General features: G+C 36.6%; 1 non-coding gene across 1 annotated transcript; it reads left to right on the forward strand.

Annotated features, from left to right (window-relative positions):
• The first annotated feature begins 11,029 nt into the window (after window positions 1-11,029).
• LOC132654403 (U1 spliceosomal RNA) lies at window positions 11,030-11,191 on the forward strand. The gene has a single exon (XR_009592057.1). It is a non-coding gene; the product is annotated as a U1 spliceosomal RNA (small nuclear RNA).
• The last annotated feature ends 1,889 nt before the right edge of the window (window positions 11,192-13,080 follow it).

The following is a 13,080-nucleotide window of genomic DNA, read 5'->3' on the forward strand; positions in this document are numbered from 1 at the left end:
GGTACCCTAGTAATGGGAACAGGAACTGTCCCTGACATGAACTCAGTGGTGGCTCTTTGATCACCTCCCCATGATGGAAGAGCAACCTTACCAGGACACAAGGAAGACAATGCAGCCAGTCCTGATGAGACCTGATAGGCTAGGATCAGATGAAAGAGGAGAAAGACCTCCCTTATCAGTTGACTTAGGGAGAGGTATGGGAGGAGATGAAGAAGGGAGGATGTGATTGGGAGAAGATGAGGGAAGAGATTACAGATGGGATACAAAGAGGATAAAGTGTAATATATGAAAATTAAGTTAATTAAAATAAATAAATATTTAGGGGAAAATATTAAAACAGAAGTGAATACAAGCAAATATGAGAGGAATCAATGAATTTTTTACTTTTATTTGAAAATCATGGATAAAATCGATAGAATTATAGCCAGATAGATCAAAAGGAAAAAAGAGTTTATAACCCAAATAGAAAGAGGTTATAAATTTAGAAAAAAAAGAGAGGTTAAAAGTATTAGAAATAAGAGAAGTGACATCACTCCCCATCTCAAAGCCCACTATGATAGCACAGAGTATTATCAAGAACATTATGCTCACAGAAATGATAGCCAATATCCCATGGACTTTTTCTTTTTCTTTTTTTCTTATTATAATGGACTCTTTTAAACATCACAATGTCAAGCTTTCTCAGGTACAATCATATGGGTAGCCTGACATTCATTAAATGAACTGTATTGGATGTTACATGAAATGCATTGAAAAATTCAGAATGAAATACTTTCCCTTGAGGTATACCAAAATAAAAACAATAATTCCTTAGTAACTGGCTTAAGAAATAGAATAAATATTGTGCAAAAATTTCATGATGACAGCATTTCTTTTATCCTAAACAAAAGACAAGGAAAATATCAAGCATATTTTTAACAGAAACAAGTAAACAATGCAAATCAATTGTCCTCATCAGTAGGAATTTAAAATAATCAACAAAGTCTTAACAAATGCCCATCAAAGTTAATAAGCAGTAATATGTGTTCAAATGAAGTTTATTCCAGAAGTACACAATAAATTATTATTGCATTCCAACCAGCATGAGTACAATGAAAGTTCCACGGTTCTAGATGTTGTTAGGAAAAATATAAATTCTCTACAGAAAATATTTCATAGCCTTTATGGTCAGTGTCATGGTGTCCATAGCTACTTCCACTACTGGCCAATGCAAACACCAACGGTCCCCTGCTGAGTAACACTGCCCCAGGAGCACACCGAAAGACTTGAGCACAAATGCCCCTAGCATATTTATTTACATTATTGGTAAATCAGTAAACTGAAATAAAAACTAATTAGATGTGTGAACAAAGTTTGATATATTCACATAAGATATTGCCTAGCACGGATAATGAGCAATATTCTTAAAACAAGCATGTGTATGAATCAAAATATTCATGTCAAGTGAGGGACCCTATCTTATCATGCATATGAAACTCCAGGAAAGAACTTTAATAGAATAAGAATTGCTCTAGGCAACAAGTGGAAGAAAAGAGCTTCAATATGCAGTGTTCATAGAAATGTTCATAGAAATGTTATTTAGAGTAGTTAGTTGTAAGGTTTTAGTTATTTTACATGTTTTTAATTTAAAAAGACATGCAACACTTTATCCACTTCTGTTCCTCCATCTCAGCCTCTACCAAGCACCACCCTACTCAAACTGTTAGACATTTTATTATTTGTGTGTGTTAACAAATGTGTAAGTATAATTTGTTGGGTCCATTTCTCTTGTTTGTGTATAATTGGTGTCAGGAATGATCACTATGCACCAGACACATATTTGTAAAACTCATAAAATAAATTAATTTTTTGTGCATGTGCAAGTTTTTGTGTGAGTGCACAAGTGTGCCTGCCATGGGTATGCGTGGAAATCAAAGGACATCCTGCACAAAATTTATCTGGGCTTTTCAATTTTTGATTGGACTTTTTCTCAATGTTTTAAAACAATAATTCATAAAATAATTGTATACCTTGATTATATCCTCCTTGAATTTTGATGGATCACACATTTCTAAAAGGTTTTCATTTCTTTTAAATTTTCCATTTTAAAATATGTCATAACAATTATCCAAAGTTTCTTGGTCATACATTTTATCTTTATTATTACTGAGTTCTTTTCCCATTTTTCTTTTACTTGTTCATTTACCTTCAGCAGATTTTGATTTTGCTGATAATCAATTATTCTTTCAAGTTTATTTCATTAGTTTTTGCCTTATTTATTTTAATATATAATCTTGAGTTGACTTATTTTTAGTTTTATAAGATCTTGAGTTTTATCATTAAATTTCATTTGAAATATTGCTAAATTTGAGCTGCTTGCACCGTGTCCTAAAAGTTCTAGTATACTATATTTTTATTCATTTTAAGATAAAAATATTCATCCTGAGTGTCTACAAATTTATTGATTTTTAAATTTCTATTAGTTTGTCATATATTTAAATAGCTAAAGCCCCTTGAATTTTAGTTCCTGTGAAATGATTTTTTTTCAATTTCTTCTTCAGCTGTGACTTAGATGGGTACTATTTTTCAATCCAGTCTATTAATTTTTGAGTTTTTGATGGGAAACTCAAGACTTGGCATTCAAGTTATTGTTGAAAGGTCTATGCCATTTAGTTTCATTTTGTTTATTCTTTTTCCAGTCCTCACTTGCTTACCTAAGTTCATGTGTGGTTTATTATGCCCTTTGACTGTTTCAATGTTGATCCTTCTCTTTCAGGTGCATTATTTCTTCCATTATCTCCTGTAGTACTGTCTTTGTGGTGGTAAATTTCTTTACTTTATATTTATTATGGAATTTTTTTTCAATTATGAGACATAGCTTGGCTGAACACATTATTCTGGCTTGGAAAATAGATAACTACCTTTTAGAGCATTACATCCATCCATATATACTGGCTTTGGGGGGGGGGTTCTGCTAAGAAATCTTTAGTCTGGTGACACTGCCTTTGCATGCAACTTTAGATTCTTTATTTTAACTTCCTGGCTTTCTCTCTGTCCCCCTCTGTCTCTCTCTTATTCTCTCTCTGTTTCTACTTTTCTCCCCACCCTCACTCTTTGTTATGTATAGATAATGTTTTGACCATAATAAGGCAAAGGAGGCTCTTTTTCCTGTTCTCAACTTTCTTGAATCCTAAATATGTACTCTTTAGTTTCTTGAGCCATCTGTCATTATTATCATTTTTCCTTTTTAAATTATTTTTATTAATTACAGTTTATTCACTTTCTATTCCCCCTGTAACTACCTCTCTCCTCCCCTCCCAATCCCACCTTCGCTCTTCCCCAGCTGTGTCCCTCTGATAAGGGAGGTCCTCATTAATTTGAAAAGTCAGCCTTAAATTTCCTTTAACTGTATTTATTATCTACTTCATTTTAATTGATTTTTGTTAGAAGAATACACTTAAAAGGAATAGTGTTGTTGTTTGGATTTCAAAAATCATCCATATTAATTCAGTCTTTAGTTTGCAGTGTTCCTTGTTCTCACTGGCTATAGCACTGCTCTGTACACTTAATTTGCCTACTCATGGCACTGTATGTGATATCAAGAACCACAAAATATAGACAATTAACTGATGGTGCAACTTTGAGAGGTGTGTGAGCTTATTAGGAAAATATAAAACTTGAAAATTGTCAATTTTTGTAGTAATAACCCATGAGTAATAAGACTATACTCTATCTGCTAAGAAGTAATTAGTAAATATGGAAATGAAAAAAAAGAAACAGTGTGAAACATGCAGTTAGTAGTACAGTAATGGAGAAAATTGTTCAAGGGAAAGGCAAAGAGAGAAAAAAAAAATTTCAGTGCCAGCTAAAGATAGAACAAAAAGACAAAGATGAAAAAAACATAATCAGAGGACATTGAGAATTCAAACTACTACTGGCCTGAAAATTTCTGCTACTAGTGTCATAAGGTGCTGTTTGGTTGATAAAAAATAAAAGCTGTCAGCAGTCTTACCGACCTGTAAACTTTTAAAGACAAAATAATGATCTGCCTGAAGAGATATACTTTTGATATAATAGTAGCATTGTGTTATGGAGAGAGCCAACATCTTTGTAACTGGACTTAAAGGCCAACCACAAAAAGAGATGCAAGGCTGCATCATCAGATCACAGATCATTCCTGGTACTACAAACCTGGCTAAGAACCCTTAGCTTGGTAGGTAACAGACATTCCTATTATTATTTTTCTAAAGAGATGCAGTATCAAACTGCCTTCTACATACTTACCTTATGCTCACAGACTATTGAGACTTTCACCTGTCATGTAGAGAAACTTCTTAATGCAAGTAGGTCATAGAAGACTCAAAACTGGTCAAAGAGAATAGCAGAAGAAACTTTAGTTTTCCTCCCTAAATGTGACATTTATATTACTCCTTGAGCTTTACCCTAAGGCTAAGTGAACATCTCTGGATGGTAGAGCAGAAGAAGTTATAAAAGCCAGAGTAGTTGAATTCCTGAACTTACCACATTTATGGCTTCTGGTACAAGACCTTAAAAGATTGAGCCAGTCAACATCCATCTACCAGTACAGGGATGAAGCTCATGGATCTCACCTCTAGCTGAGAGGATATTGATGGACGATGGACACTAAGCAAGGAGAGTCCAGTTTTCATCTGCAGTGTGGTCCATGGTGGGTTGCTTGGGTTCCAGCAGGTGGCACTCTATAGCCATGCACATAAGGATAGCACTAACTGGACTAAATGGATTTTAATAAGACAAAAAGAAAAAGAGGGCAGATAAATGAATGAAAGAAAAAGAAAGAAAGAGAGAAAGAAAGAAAGAAAGAAAGAAAGAAAGAAAGAGAAAGAAAGGGAGGGAGGGAGGGAGGAAAGAAGGAAGAAAGGAAGGAAGGAAGGAAGGAAGGAAGAAAGGAAGAAAGGAAGAAAGGAAGAAAGGAAGAAAGGAAGAAAGGAAGAAAGGAAGAAAGGAAGAAAGGAAAGAAGGAGAAAGAATTCAGAGAAGAAGAAATGTATGTGTGGTAGGATTGAAAAAGAGTTGATGGGAAGGCAAATGAGCTCTACATACATTGTATTCATGTATGAAATTAACAAAAACATTTTTAATGTAAACAAAAATAAGATAAAAAAACAAAAAACTGGCCTACATAATTAGATAAGAAACAAGAAAGCATAAAAGTGTAGATAAACAGAACAAGAGAAAAAAAACAAATGTAAAGGTAAATTTTAATTTTTAATTTTATTTTTTCTTCACAGTTTATTCATTATATACCCAGATTGTAGCCCTCTCTGTCAACTTCCCCCAGGACCACCCTGCCTCCCTCTTCCTCCCATCTTTTTGCCCTAGGTCCACTGAAAGGGGGAGGAGTACTCCACTATTGTTATCTGCCCATAGCTTATTAAGTCTCATCAGGACTGTTGGATCCTCTTCCTTGGTGCCCTGTCAAGGCTGCAACATCAAATCACAGAGCAGTTAACTGCTTCTTAGAATCTGCTTTGATCCCCTGTTGGGTGAATCATTTCAGAGCACCCTCTATCTTAGGCTCCCATCAGGTTGCCTCTCTTCCACTGCTTTTGGTGTTTATCCTGTTTGCCATTCTGAATGATGTTTAAACATCATCCTAGGATTCCTCTTGTGTTTAGCTTCTTTAGGTCTGTATGGCTGTCCTATAGTATATGGCTAATATCTGCTTATAAGTGATTATATACTATGAGTGAGGAAAGTAAATATTTAAACTTTTGATTTTGATAGGGAGGGTCTATAAAATCCATATAGTAAAGAAGAAGAAGAAGAAGAAGAAGAAGAAGAAGAAGAAGAAGAAGAAGAAGAAGAAGAAGGAGAAGAAGGAGAAGAAGGAGAAGAAGGAGAAGAAGGAGAAGAAGGAGAAGAAGGAGAAGAAGGAGAAGAAGGAGAAGGAGAAGAAGAAGAAGAAGAAGAAGAAGAAGAAGAAGAAGAAGAAGAAGAAGAAGAAGAAGAAGAAGAAGAAGAAGAAGAAATAGGATAAGGAATAAATAAAGAAAACAGAAACAAACTTTTTCTTCATTAATTCATTTATTAAAACACTTTACAGCCTAATAGCAGCCCCCTCCCTCCTCTCCTCCCAGTCCCACCCTCAGACCTCCTCTCCAAAACTCTCTTCTCTTTTCTGAGTAGGGAAGGCCTCCCATATGTACCAACCCTCCTGCACACAAGTTGCAACAGAACTAAGCACACCCTTTCCCACTGAGGTCAAGGCAGGGCAGCCCAGCTATGGGAAAGGGATCCAAAGGCAGGCAACAGGGTCAAAGACAGTGCCTCCTCCAATTCTGAAAAGACCACATGAAGAACAAGCTGCACATCTGCTTCATATGTGTAGGGAGGTCAGGTCCAGCTGTCCATGCACATGCTCTTTAGTTGGTGGTTCAGTTTCTGTTAGCCACCATAGACCCAGATTAGTTTACTCTGTAGGAAAGCTGCAGGCCAGCTCTAGCAGAACACTGGAGACAGATATTATGGTTTGTACCTGTAATCTTGGAACATGGAAGACAGAGGCTGAAGGGTTGATCAAGGTCATTATCAGGCTACAGAGTAAAAAGTTTTCTGAAAAACAAATCAAACCAAGCAAAAGAAAAATAAATTAAACTATATGTAAAGGTATGCTTAAAATGAGTACATGATGCCATCTTTAGTAAAATGAAAATTAGAGTATTTTTTTTTTCAATTAAGGATGTATCAAGAAAAATTCCCAGGAGAAAACTTCCTGAACAGAACACCAACAGCACAGGCTCTAAGAGCAACAATCAATAAATGGGACCTCATGAAACTGAAAAGCTTCTGTAAAGCAAAGGACACCGTCATCAAAACAAAGCGACTGCCTACAGATTGGGAAAGAATCATCATCAACCCTTTATTTGACAGAGGACTCATATCCAGTATATATAAAGAACTAAAGAAGCTGAAAAGCAGCAAACCAAGTAATCCACTTAAAAAATGGGAAAAGAGCTAAACAGAGAACTCTCTGTAGAGGAATATTGAATGGCAGAGAAGCACTTAAAGAAATGCTCAACCTCACTAGCCATTAGGGAAATGCAAATCAAAACAACCCTGAGATTTCACCACCTTACACCCATCAGAATAGCCAAGATCAAAAACTCAAGTGACAACACATGCTGGAGAGGTTGTGGAGAAAGGGGAACCCTTCTCCACTGCTGGTGGGAATGTAAACTTGTACAACCACTCTGGAAATCAATCTGGTGCTTTCTCAGACAACTAGGAATAGTGCTTCCTCAAGATCCAGCCATACAACTCCTAGGCATATATCCAAAAGAGGCTCAAGTACACAAAAAGGACATTTGCTCAACCATGTTTGTAGCAGCTTTATTTGTAATAGCCAGAAGCTGGAAACAACCCAGATGCCCCTCAACTGAAGAATGGATGCAGAAATTGTGGTACATCTATACAAGGGAGTATTACTCAGCAATGAAAAATAAGGAAATCATGAAATTTACAGGTAAATGGTGGGGCCTGGAAAGGATCATCTTGATTGAGTTGTCCCAGAAGCAAAAAGACACACATGGTATATACTCACTCTTATAAACATATAACATAGGATAAACCCACTAAAATCTGTACATCTAAACAAACTAAGCAAAAGAGAGGACCCTAACTAAAATGTTCAATCCCCATCCTGAAAGGCAAAGAGGATTGACATCAGAAGAAAAAGAAAACAGGAAACAACCTAGGAACCTGCTACAGACGGCCTCTGAAAGCCAGAAGAAGAAAACAGGAAACAACCTAGGAAACTGCCACAGAGGGCCTCTGAAAGCCTCTGCCGTGCAGACTGTCAAAGCAGATGCTGAGCCTGATCGTCAACTGTCGGGCAGAGTGAATGGAATTTTATGTAAGAAGTGGAAAATAGTAAGACCTGGAGAGGACAGGAACTCCACAAGGAAAGCAACAGAACAAGAAAATCTGAACACAGGGAACTTCCCAGAGACTCATACTCCAACCAAGGACTATTCATGGAGATAACCTAGAACCCTGACAATGCAGCCACTTCTGATGAGAACTGATAGACTAAGATCAGAAAGAAGGAGAGGAGGACCTCTCCTATCACTGGACTTGAGGAGGGGCATGCATGCAGAAAGGGGGGGAGGGTGAGACCGGGAGGGGAGGAGGGAGGAGCTTGTGGGGGGATACAAAATGAATAAAGTGTAATTAATAAAAGTTAAATAAAAGTTAAAAAAAATCTAAAAGGCTTGCCTTTGGATCTCTTTCCCCTAGCTGGCCTGCCTTGTCTGACCTCAGTGGGAGATGATGCAGTGGGCCCTGCTGAAACTTGAGAGGCCAGGATGGGTGCCTTAATTTCTCTGTGGGGGTGATAAGGAGATGAGCATGTGAGAGTGTGACTAAGGGGAAAGGGAGGAAGGGGCTGGCCAGGAGCAGGCTAAAAATGATTAAATAAATAAATAAATGAGTGAATAAAGAACATTCCTGTTAAAAAAAAGTGACAAGATTTAAGAAATAAAAAAGAAAATTTTATTTTCCCTTGAGAATAGAAGAGGTCTTCTGTTAATTAACAAACTTAACCAGTCATTCTTGTTTTGGAAGAGATTACAGTGGTAAAACTCTTGGTTTATCATTGGTAGTGATTGTTTTAACCATTCATCTACAGGCATTAATATCAAGCATTATAAATTTGAGTATTTGCTTAGCACATTACACTTTATTATTATTACATAATATACAGGTATGTTTTAGGTAGCAATAATTATTTAAGTTGAATGTAAACTATGCTTATCTAGCAGATGATTTTACTCAATTGAAAATGTATATAATGCTTCTTATAAGTATTATAAATGATGGGCTAACATTTTTATAAAAATCAATAACATTTGCATAATATTCTAATAAGTCTCAGACAGAAATCTCAGTTTTAAATAAATCAAAATATGTCATGTTTTTGAAGTAATTATCATAACTAAATACAATAATTTAAGCTGGTAAATAATTATTGTTGATTAAATATACATCATCCACCAAATTTACCTTATAAATTCTTTTGTGGGTTGGACAATTCAGCTATTTAATTTCTTCTTTAAAAATGAATTTTAATAACATAAGAAGAGGTAGAAACATGAATAAACTAATTATCCTACCTTTTAAAAGAAAGTTGTATTCAAATTATATTTCTAGCAAGACATATAGCAATGGTTTTACTGAACCATGACTGCAGAGTTGCAATTTTTAAAGGCTCTCTCTTCTCCATCATTATTCCATAGTGGCACAGCAAAGTGGTTACAGTTATTTAGAATATAAATGCAGTGTTCTGATAAACAGTAACTTTGTAACTTATTCTCACTTGTAACTATATAGACACTGGTATAAGTTTGCATAGTTTTAATCTATTTTCTATTTTTTTCTGGCTTTTCTATTTTACTTAATTTTTAATTTTTCAATTTTTTTTCAATTTTTTATATTAATTACTGTTTATTCACTTTGTATCCCAGCTGTAGCCCCCTCTTTCATTCCCTCCCTATCCTACCCTCCTTCCCTCATCTCCTCTCATACCCTCTCCATGTCCACTGATAGAAGAGGTCCTCCTCCTTTCCATCTGACCCTAGCTCATAAGGTCTTATCAGGATGGCCTACATTGTCCTCCTCTGAGGCTTGGCAAGGCTGCACCTGCCAGGGGGATGTGATCAAAGAGCCAGCCATTAAGTTCATGTCAGAGACAGTAAATTTTAATTATTATTATTTATTATAATTTATTACAATTTATTCACTTTGTAACCTGGCTGTGGCCCCCTCATTTGTCTCCAATCCCACCGTCCTTCCCTCTTCTCCCCTTTTCACTGATAAGGGAGGACCTCCTCCTCTTCTTTTTGACCCTTGCCTATCAGGTCTCATCAAGACTGGTTGAATTGTCATTCTCTGTGGCCTGGCAAGGGTGCATCCAGGACCCCTGGGAGGTGATCAGAGAGCCTGCCACTGAGTTCCTGCCAGACAGAGCTCCTGCTTGGAGACTGAGTCTACAGGCTACATCTTAGCAGGTTTTAGTGGAAAGATCCTGGAAGTTCCTCAATGGAGGAACGGATACAGAAATTGTGGTACATTTACACAGTGGAATGTTACTCAGCAATTAAAAACAAGGAAATCATGAGATTTGTGTACAAATGGTGGGAACTAGAAAAGATTATCTTGAGTGAGGTAGCCCAGAAACAGAAAAACACACAAGGTATATTCTCACTCACAAAGGGTTATTAGATGTATAACACAGGATAAACACACTAAAATCCATACACCTAAAGCAAGTAACAACAAGGAAGATGGTGAGAAAGGACCAATGTGATAGACTCAGAAGGGGTTGAAGACAAGGAACAGGAAGGAAGCCTACCACAGGGAGCCTCTGAAACACTCTGTTACTCAAGGTTGAGAAGCAGAGGTTGAAACTCATAGCCAAACTTTGGGAAGAATGCAGGGAACCTTATGAAAGAATGGGGAGATAGAAAGACCTGGAGGGGACAGAAGCTCCAAAAGGAGAACAACAGAGTAAAAATAACTGGGCCCTGCAGGCCCTGCAGATTCCTCAGCCAAGGACCATGCCTGGAGAGGACCTAGTTTTAATCTTTATAAAAGAAAGAATATTTAGAAACTCCAGGACTTTGTGACCAAAAACTAACTTGTCTGAAGTATGACAAACACTTTTAAGTTTTAGTTCTGTGATGCTAGAATTGCACAGAGCTGCATCCTTTATTAGACAGTTATTCTCATGCATTATTTCCATTTTTGAAACATCCCAAACTTGCCTATCCATATGATTCAGACATATGTCAATGAATATTTAAACCCATAATTTAATTTGACTATTAAAGTAATTTACAGTCTGTATTTGTGCAAATATCTGATTTTTTAATTCCTCACTTGTGAAATTAAGATGACAAGACTTTTATGCTACTTCTTAGCATATTTAAAATGATCAATACTTGATTATAATTTATGAATTACCAAATGCTCTATAAATGCAAATTACTGCTCACATATAAATGAATTTTCTGTATTTACCTGGCAATGAAAAAAACATGATCATGGTGGTGGTTTTTCCAGGGCGAAGCTTATCTAATGCATTCCAGATGTGCTGACCCCTACAATTACCTCAAATGGGGGAAGCGTGATTGCATAATTTGTGGTAATGAGGTACTGTGTTTACAATCTTCCATGAAAGAAGTAAAAGTAGTTTTAAATGTATTAATTCTAATAAATAATTATGAATGTTAGTGAAAAGAAATCCCAAATTAATATTTTATTTCTCTTCTTTAACCAAAAAGTTACATTAGCAGTCACTGCCTCATAGAATTCATGTGACTACATAAAAATTTTATGAGAAAAAGTGTTTTGAAAATATTGTACGAAATAATTATTTTCTTTTTTTTGTATTTGTATTTTTATTAATTACAGTTTATTCACTTTGAATTCCTCCTGTAGCTCCATTCCTTCACCCCTCCAGATCCTACTCTCCCTCACCCTTCTCCACCCATGTCCCTCCCCAAGTACACTGATAGGGGAGGTCTTCCTCTCCTTCCTTCTGATCCTATTCTATCAGATCTCATCAGCAGTGGCTGAATTGTCTTCCTCTGTGGCCTGGTAATGCTGCTCTGCCCTCAGGTGGAGGTGATCAAAGAACAGGCCGAATCAGTTCATATCAGAGATAGTCCCTGTTCTCATTACTATGGCACCCACTTGGACACTGAACTGCCATGTGCTACATCTGTGCAAGGATTCTAGTTTATCTCCATGAATAGTCCTTGGTTGGATTATCAGTCCCAGGAAAGACCCCTGTGCCCAGATTTTTTTGGTTCTGTTGCTCTCCTTGTGGTGTTCCAGTCTTCTCCAGGTCTTACTATCTCCCCCTTCTTTCATAAGTTTTTCTGCACTCTGCCCAAAGTATGGCCATAAGTCTCAGCATCTGCTTTGATACCCTGCAGGGTAGAGCCCTTCAGAGCCCCGCTGTGCTAAGCTCCTGTCCTGTTCCCTGTTTTCTCCCTCCTCTTATGTCCATCCCCTTTTCCTTTCTGAATGGGGATTGAGCATCTTAGCCAACCCTTCTTGATTAGTTTCTTTAGGTGTACAGATTTTAGTATCTTTATCCTATATTATATGTCTAATATCCACTTAGGAGTGAGTATATACCCTGTGTGTCTTTCTGCTTCTGGGATACCTCATTTAGGATGATCTTTTCCAGTTCCCACCATTTACCTGAAAATGCCATGATTTCCTTGTTTTTCATTGCTGAGTAACATTCCATTGTGTAGATGTACCACAATTTCTGTATCCATTCCTCAACTGAGGGGCATCTGGGTTGTTTACAGCTCTTGGCTATTACAAATAAAGCTGCTACAAACATGGCTGAGCGATGAACCCTATGTCTCAGGGAGAGTTAATATTCAGAATATATAAAGAACTCAAGAAGTTAAACAGCAACAAATCAACTAATCTAGTTAAAAAATGGGGTACAGAGCTAAACAGAGAATTATCAATAGAGGAATATCAAATGGCAGGGAAACACTAAAGAAATATTCAATGTTCTTAGTCATCAGGGAAATGAAAATTAAAACCACCCTGAGATTTCACCTTACACCCATCAGAATGGCTAAGATCTAAAACTCAAGTGACAACACATGTTGGAGAGGATGTGAGGAAAGGGGAACCGTGCTCCATTGCTGGTTGAAATGTAAACTTGTACAGACACTTTGGAAATCAATCCGGTGCTTTCTCAGACAATGAGGAATAGTGCTTCCTCAAGATCTGGCTATACCACTCCTAGGCATATATCCTAAAGATGCTGTAGTATACAACAAGGAAATAATTATTTTCAATAAAAAGATTTTAAAATAGAATTTCACATGCATGAGAGTATTATTTTCCCCTGGGGGCTTGTACCCAAATTCCTGTCTATAACTATAAATGAGAAAACACTGTCAGAAGACTTAAGCTATCATTATTATAGACCCAAGAATGACACAACTAGAAATTTGCCTCTTAAGAAATAGTAGTGCAGATAAAAATACAGTATAACTTTTTAGAAGATATGTTACTCCTAGCTATTTT

This window comes from Meriones unguiculatus, chromosome 5, assembly GCF_030254825.1.
Source record: "Meriones unguiculatus strain TT.TT164.6M chromosome 5, Bangor_MerUng_6.1, whole genome shotgun sequence".
NCBI lineage: Eukaryota > Metazoa > Chordata > Mammalia > Rodentia > Muridae > Meriones > Meriones unguiculatus.